The sequence below is a fragment of the Leptonychotes weddellii genome, chromosome 1 (genome assembly GCF_054177405.1).
Source record: "Leptonychotes weddellii isolate Sample4059 chromosome 1, ASM5417740v2, whole genome shotgun sequence".
NCBI classification, from domain to species: Eukaryota; Metazoa; Chordata; class Mammalia; order Carnivora; family Phocidae; genus Leptonychotes; species Leptonychotes weddellii.
The window spans coordinates 102,734,529-102,742,703 of NC_138369.1; the positions used below are offsets into that span (position 1 = coordinate 102,734,529).

At 32.2% G+C, this 8,175-nt stretch overlaps 1 non-coding gene across 1 annotated transcript; it reads left to right on the top strand.

The window, feature by feature from the left end:
* The first annotated feature begins 901 nt into the window (after window positions 1-901).
* LOC115941834 (U6 spliceosomal RNA) lies at window positions 902-1,007 on the top strand. Its single transcript, XR_004076510.1, has one exon. It is a non-coding gene; the product is annotated as a U6 spliceosomal RNA (small nuclear RNA).
* The last annotated feature ends 7,168 nt before the right edge of the window (window positions 1,008-8,175 follow it).

Here is an 8,175-nt window from a genome sequence, read left to right on the forward strand (position 1 = left end):
GGTGGAAAGATGGCAGGTTATACTTTTCTCTATTGCCTGATATTTTAAAAATATTTTAATAACATACATTTTCTTTAGATTGGCTATAAACTTTAGTTATGTTCATAATCATTGGACTGTAATATTGATCTACAGTAAATTGATCCAGATAAAATTAAAACTATCAGTAATTATCATTACTGAAAATTTCCAGATATTTATATATATTTAAGAATTCTTATACAGAGGGGCGCCTGGGTGGCTCAGTCGGTTAAGCGTCTGCCTTCGGCTCAGCTAATGATCCCAGGGTCCTGGGATCGAGCCCCACATTGGGCTCCCTGCTCAGCGGGAAGTCTGCTTCTCCCTGTCCTGCTCCCCCTGTTTGTGCTCTCTCACTTGTTCTCTCTGTCTCTGACAAATAAATAGAATCTTATTATAAAAGAATTCTTATATGGAAATTTACGCTAATATTCCAAAACTCACAGTTAATTTGTTTCAGGACAGAAGTGATAAGGAATGCTGAGTCCCATAAGAACTGAGTGTCCTAAACCTTGGCATTTGTATCAGAATTAAACCTAAGATAAAGCAAAATATTGACATAATATAAATAATAACCATTATGACCATTACATTTTCCTCTTCTAAGTAAATTTATCGTGGCTCCTTGGGATTTTAAAATAATTTATCTCCATATCTATTATTTTCCTTTTTATTCAGAGTTTATAATTTTATTATTTTTTGAGGCATATATAGCTCATAATTAAAATATCATTCACTAGGATGGACAGGATAAAATTATTTACATAATTTATATTTCTTTTCAGGAGAGGAAAATATGCTAGACCACTCCAATTTCACCATCTAACTTTTCTTACTCTTAAATTTTAGCTTATAATCTGGTTTCTCAAGTGTCTAAACATGTGTGTTTGCTTTGGCAGCACATATACTAAAATTGGAACAATGCGGCGAAGATTGGCATGGTCCCTGCACAAGGATGACATCCAAGTGTTTAAACATAAAATATTTTAAAAAGTTAACCACAAATTTAATATTTTCTTGTTTAGTACAACTTCCACATTACATTATATTCTATCCCTTGCTCCTCTTGTTGGTGATATTTAGTGCTGGTTCTTCACTTGGTTACAAATCCTATCCCTTCAATACCAAAGGAACAGTCCTGTACAAAGTATACAATGCCAACATTTCATCATTAAAGTATTTATACATACATGAATAATGTCTGCAATATTTTGCTGGACAGTTATTTCCAGTTTGTTGAACACTCACAACCTTTAAAAAATACTGCTGAAGTTTACTTTATTTTATTTTAAATTTTTATAGTATTCATCCAGTGATATTTTAAAGGTAACTGAATATACTTGGAAAATGATACAAATTTATGAGTATTTGATTTACTCCTATAAAAGTGGCCTTGCTACTGTGCCCCATTTACATAGGATTTGTAAAATACAGAGATAAGGCAACGTTTTATATAAATGTTCAAATAGTGTCTTGACTTGTTAACCAAAGAAAGTTATTTCTAAAATATGCTGAATCTTGAGACTAAAAAAAATTACTTTAGAAAAATGATATTAGAATAATATGCTTTCTATTGAATCTAAAATATTTTAAGAATACATTTTACTAACTTAAATTAAGTGTTGAGAATTCTATTTCATTTTAAAATATAAATGGATCAAGTAGAATTTATCTCACTTTTTCTTTTTACTTGTTTTTATTAAAGTATAATTAACACACAATGTTATATTAGTTTCAGGTGCACAGTATATTGATTCAACAATTCTAAACATTATTCAGTGCTCACAGTGATAAGCGTAGTCAGCATCTGTCACCAAATAACACTATTACAAGATTATTGACTATATTTTCTACACCATAGTTTTCATAAAGGAGTTTAAGAGGTAAAAACTTCCAGGTAAAAATTTATAAAATAAGTCACCATATCTTTTAAGAAGCAAATGCAAAATGTAATTTAACTTTTAAAAAGCATTAGAAATGCATTACATTTTTTTATTGTTTTCAGTATTATTTCAGCTCTTGCAAGTCCAGTTTTAAGTATTATGATCCCCATTCTATTACTCACTCTTCTAGATCTCCTTTCATCTTCTCCCACATCTGCAGTGGGCAATATGACACTGAGCTAGAAGATAGGAAGAAGGGAAAAAATGCCTTCTCCTTTTACTAGCATACTCAAGTTCTGTTTCTACAGGTAAGAATCTCTTTTAAGATCTTAACTGGCTAAAAAACATGACAAATAATCATAGAGCTTCATTGCTTCAACTTACACTATTACTAAATTTTGCTCTGTAGAGTATTTTATCCATAAATCTTAAATGTATTTGATGCCTAAATTGGCAGTCCTGTTCTCAGAGATGTTTACAAGAGTGATCTGAAAATGTTTTCTCTGAATCTCTCTGTTTGTGAAGCTAACACAGAGGGCTTACTTCTTGGGGATTCTCAGTGCACACTGAGTTAGCACTACATTAAACTGAAGCATCTGAGAAAACTCTCTGTAGAGCTACTTCTTCAATTCTTTGTATCAGTATTTACTTTATATATTAGAACACAGAATATTATTTTATTATAACATGTCAGTATGTGTGTGGATGTGTGGATGTGAGATGTGTTGGTTTGTCTGTGTGTTCGTTTTGTCTGGATTTTTGCTCTGTTGTTTCCCAACATAGCAGTTAGGGGAACATTGAAATGACTTTTAGTCCACAGTTTATGTCATAGCAACACATAATTATAGATAGGTACACATGATTATATAATAACTCACTGAGATTTAAGATTTTACACTGTTTGGTTTACCATATGTTTATGCAGTTCACCATTATGCTCTCTCTTGATGGTGACTATCGGGTATCTAATCCCCCCAGAAATTGGGTTTGTACTTCTTACTTGCTATGAGAAAAACTGTCTTTCAAAAATGAAACAAGTGCTCCATATTATACTTAGTTACCAAGGAAAAGCAATAGTCTTTGAACCATCATTCTTGTAGCATCAATCATGCTATTCATTTGTAATTCATTTAAACCTAAAGTTTTTATTATTTTACACATTTTTAATAAAATCCTGTAAAATACACTGAATATTTCTCTTCTTTCTCTAACTAAGGATGTAGAACTTAGTTTTATAGTTCCTTAGTGATGCAGTGTTAATTTTCAGACACTGATATAAAATAGTAGTATCCTCAGGGATAATTGAAATATAAGTACTATTAGATACAATAAATTAATATTGATAATAAGTAGCTCCTGGCTGTCACGCTGTCATAAATTTTTGCATTTTTTATTTTTTCAATTTCTTTTTAATTAAATTCAACTAAGAATAATAAAGAAAAACATCTTTAAATGAATGAGGGGTTAAATTCCACTGGTTTTATCCCAACCATAGAAGCAGACAGAACAGAGGGATGGATCAGAGTTTGTTAGATATCTGTCTAACATGAGATTGGAAATGCTTGGATGAAGACTTGAAGCACTCTCGTACACAGATAATATAAATAAATATAATTATAATATATATATTTAATACTTAACAAGATATATTTACATATTTAATAACCAATATTGTGTGGACACTGCCTAATGGGCACAATGGCCAGCCACAACCCTGAAGTAGGATTCTAGGAATCTCCATATATGTCCTTTGGCTGCACCATTATTAAGAGGACTGGGGTTCTCCGAGTATATAGAGCCAGGAACAACTGTGACTATCAAGGGATTTGAGCTATTCGTAAAATAACAAGTTTTGGCAAGTATGTGGAGAAATGAGAACCCTTAGAGAATGTCTGTGGAAGGCAAAATAATGCAGCTGCTATGGAAAAGAGTATTAGGTTCCACAAAACTAAAATAGGACTATTGAATGATCCAGGAATTCCATGTCTGTGTATTTATATAAAAGAATTGGAAACAGTATCTCAAAGAGATACTTGCACCCTCATGTTCATTGAAGCATTTTTCACAATAGCCCAGAATTAGAAACAAACTAAATGTCCATGAATGGTTGATATAAAGGGAAATGTGGTATATACATAGAGTGGAAAATTGCTCAGCCTTTAAAGAGAAGGAAATCCTATCATACGTTACTACCTGAAGCACTGCATGTTAAGTGAAATCAGACACAAGAATCTATACCGTATGATTTCACTTATAGGAGGGATCTAAAGTAGTCAAACCCATAGAAGCAGAAAATGCAATGGTATGCCAGCAGCTGGGGGAGTTAGAAATAAGGAGTTGCCGTCCAATGAATAAAGAGTTTCAATCATGCAATATGAATAAGTTCTAGATATCTGCTGTACAACAAAGTGCATATAGTTAACAATACCAAACTGTCCACTTAAATTTTTATTACAAGGGCACATTTCCTGTTCTATGTTTTTTTTTAACCATAATAAAAAAAAATAAAGGAGAAATGCAAAGGAAAAAAATGGAGTGTGGGAAGGGTTGCTATACATTGTTTATTTATATAATTTCAGTTCCCTGAATAGTATTTATTTATTTTTTTTAAAGATTTTTTATTTATTTATTTGAGACAGAGAGAATGAGAGAGAGCACATGAGAGGGGGGAGGGTCAGAGGGAGAAGCAGACTCCCTGCCGAGCAGGGAGCCCGATGCGGGACTCGATCCAGGGACTCCAGGATTATGACCTGAGCCGAAGGCAGTCGCTTAACCAGCTGAGCTACCCAGGCGCCCCCCTGAATAGTATTTAAAAGCATTACTATCACTGTTGCCAGACCATTGTAGGGACAAGACATATAGGATACAATGCAATTTGCATTTGTAATTCATTAAAATATAAGACTTCTAGAAGGACACAATAAAGGTATTAGGTTTATTTTAAGGAATTATCTAATTTTTAATAAAACATCCTGGTTAAAGTCAGATTTGTTGGTATATGGCTTTACATATTCCTCCAGGAAGTTCAAAGAGGAAGAGTTTTGTATTTTGTTCAACGTACTATTCTAAATAGAAAGCGTGTACACACAACACAAAGCAATCTTACTGCTGATAGTTAAGCTATAAAATAACTCAACAACTTAGTAAAAAAAATCACCTTCTATATGCTACTGAGTCTATAATGTATAGTCTATAATGTATAGTAAGAAGGATAATGTCCTTGTTTCCAGTCAGGACAGAGGACATCTGGTTATACATGACTGGAAAATTAAGCTTCCCTGAGGCTCAGTGTGAAAGGCAACCTTCAGATTATCTTTGTTACTAATGCGACTACCTGGAAATAACCATTTCCACACAAGGCACAGACCAGTCAGGTATGTATTCCCTGAAACTGGTATCTGACTACAATTGCTTCACATGGTTGAATCCCTAAACTGTCCTGGATATTTAGGTTTGAGATCCATAGATTTTCAGTAAATAAAGATTTTTTGGTTAAAACCATTTTTTTAAATCATAGGTCAGCATAGAAGATGAACCCTGTTCACATATACACAAAGAGTTGAAGGTAAGATCCTGACCGCTTTCCAGGTCCATTCTCAGGTCCAGATGGATTATTGCCCTTGTTTCTGCATAATAAATTCTCCAATTTTCTGGCTCAAATACATTTCTGTTACTTGAAGGGAATGACCCTAACTCATTCCTTCTGTTTCCCAATATGTAAAGAAGCAAAAATATTGTCTTACTACTTTGCAGGTTCATGGAATGAAATAAGATAATCAGTCCTTAGTACAGTTAGAAAATGCTCAGTAAATATTAGCTATTACTTTTCACTTAGCATCTCCTCTTGGAAGCCAATCAGGTAAAATCAGGATTTAGCTCAAAGCATTTAAATCCAGAAGGGATCCTAGAGTCATGAATCTGAAGCTGAAATAATCTCTGATTCATGTGATGTTACTAGAAACTAATCAAATTAAGTTTCTTTAAATAATATTTCATAATTCAAATCTTATTCTCATTTAAGGAAAACTGTAGAGTAAGTATACTCTACTTATGAAAGGATTTCCATATTTAATGGCTTAATTTTTGTCAATTGTTATCAAGAGATCATATTTCACTAGAAATCAATTCAGGTTTTAATGAACACAGATATGGACTATGTCTTAACTGTGCAATACAGATGATCACCTTTTACTAAATAAGCATTTGCATTTATAACATAATTCTCATGAAATCTATTTTTTGGAAAGGAAATTATGACTTAAATAGTTTATATTATTTAAAAATTACATGTCCAGGGTTATAAGGATATAAACACATATAAAAATTAATCAAGCTGAATACAGCATTTGTGTATTTTACAGGATGTGGCATGTATTTAAAAGTGAAAATAAAATAAAGCATTTATTTAAAAGCAGCATATTTCTTACTATTTTTAAACCTACTCTTTTGCATATGTAATGTTGTTATATTTGAAGTATATAATAATATTATTGTGTCCTAAAATTTTACCAGTTATTCTTAGACAGAAAATTGATCATCTTAGCATCAAGATGTTGATTGTCTCATATCAAATAAATGCAATTTCTAGCAACTCTAGTTTAAAAATTAACTTCCTGGGCGCCTGGGTGGCTCAGTTGGTTAAGCGACTGCCTTCGGCTCGGGTCATGATCCCGGAGTCCTGGGATCGAGCCCCACATCGGGCTCCCCCTTCTCTGTGGGGAGCCTGCTTCTCTCTCTGCCTCTGCCTGCCACTCCCCCTGCTTGTGCTCATTCTCTCTCTCTCTGTCAAATAAATAAATAAAATCTTTAAAAAAAATAAAAAAAAATAAAAAAATAAAAATTAACTTCCAACCTACAGAAATTACTCTTGCAGGACAGACATTTTTTTTAAAATGAATTTGCCTCCCTTGGCAGTAAGAAAGAACCCAGGGAATTAACCATTATTGAAAAAAGCTAAGGGAGCCAAAGTATGCATAAATTTCTTATACAGTCCCAGGATTTGTATGGTTAATGTTTCGACAATTATTATCATGAGGAGGCATTTCCAACAACTAAAAAGAAAAAGCGATCTTATATCTTTTATTATAATATCGATTTATAATCTTGACTTGGAATAACAACTGATACCAATTACAGTATCATCAATTTGATCAGTGAATCAGGTAAAGAGTGGTTGGAAGGAAGAGTTTTATCAGAAATGGTTCAAATAAATTGATACACTTAAAGAAACTTTGTCTCAACTTTGTCTCAACCTAAAACTTGTCTCAACCTAAGACATCTTAGCATTTGGTTCTAAAAATTTAGCATCCTAAACCAAACTTCTGACCTACTAAATGACTTTTCCATCAGAACAGTTTTGGTATCAATAACTTTGATACCAAATGGTTCTTAATTCTTACCATAAAATATTAACAAAGGTTTTTTTTTTTAAGTTTTTATTTAAATTCCAGTTGGTTAACATACAATACAATATTAGTTTCAGGTGTACAGTATAGTGATTCAACACTTCCCTACAATACCTGGTGCTCATCACAAGTGTAAAATACTAACAGTTTTTAAAGAAAAAAATATAAAATGTGAGGATATTCACTAAAATGATAACAATGATGATCTTTTGAATAGTTTAATTGTGGGTGATTTTATTTTCTTCTTTAACTTTATACTTTGCAATATATTTTCATGTATAAATGAATATATTTTGCAAAATAAACATAAATAAATTAAAATGAACAAGTAGGAGGATGGTACTCTGGTCTAATATCAGAAAAATTGCTCAGGATTAATAATACTAAAATGCAATACTTTGTTCATAGCGAACATTTTTTTCATGCTCCATCTATAGTACTAAATAATCCTATCCAAGAGCCCTGTTTATTCAATTTTTATGTAGATAATCCAGATGGGCCAATTGTCATTCCTTCCATTTATTCTCCAAATATTGTTGTCATGCTGACTGCATACATAGCACTATATTAGAAGCTATTTTGTTGTTGTTTCGCTTTTAGTCATTTATAAAATGCTCCATGCCCCAATAATCTTTCCCATATTTTCAACAACAGTGTCATGATACACAAAGGTGTGACTATCCATAGTAGACTAAAATAAAAAGTAGAAATCACAGTAAAAATACCAATACTTGCATCTTATTTATTTTTTTTTTACTTAGAGGAGATCAAACTTAATATTTATAATTACATTACCTTTCAATATCTTGTAAATAAAAATCATAGATTCCAAGGCCAGAATGCCTAAGTCTGAATCCATCCATTAGATA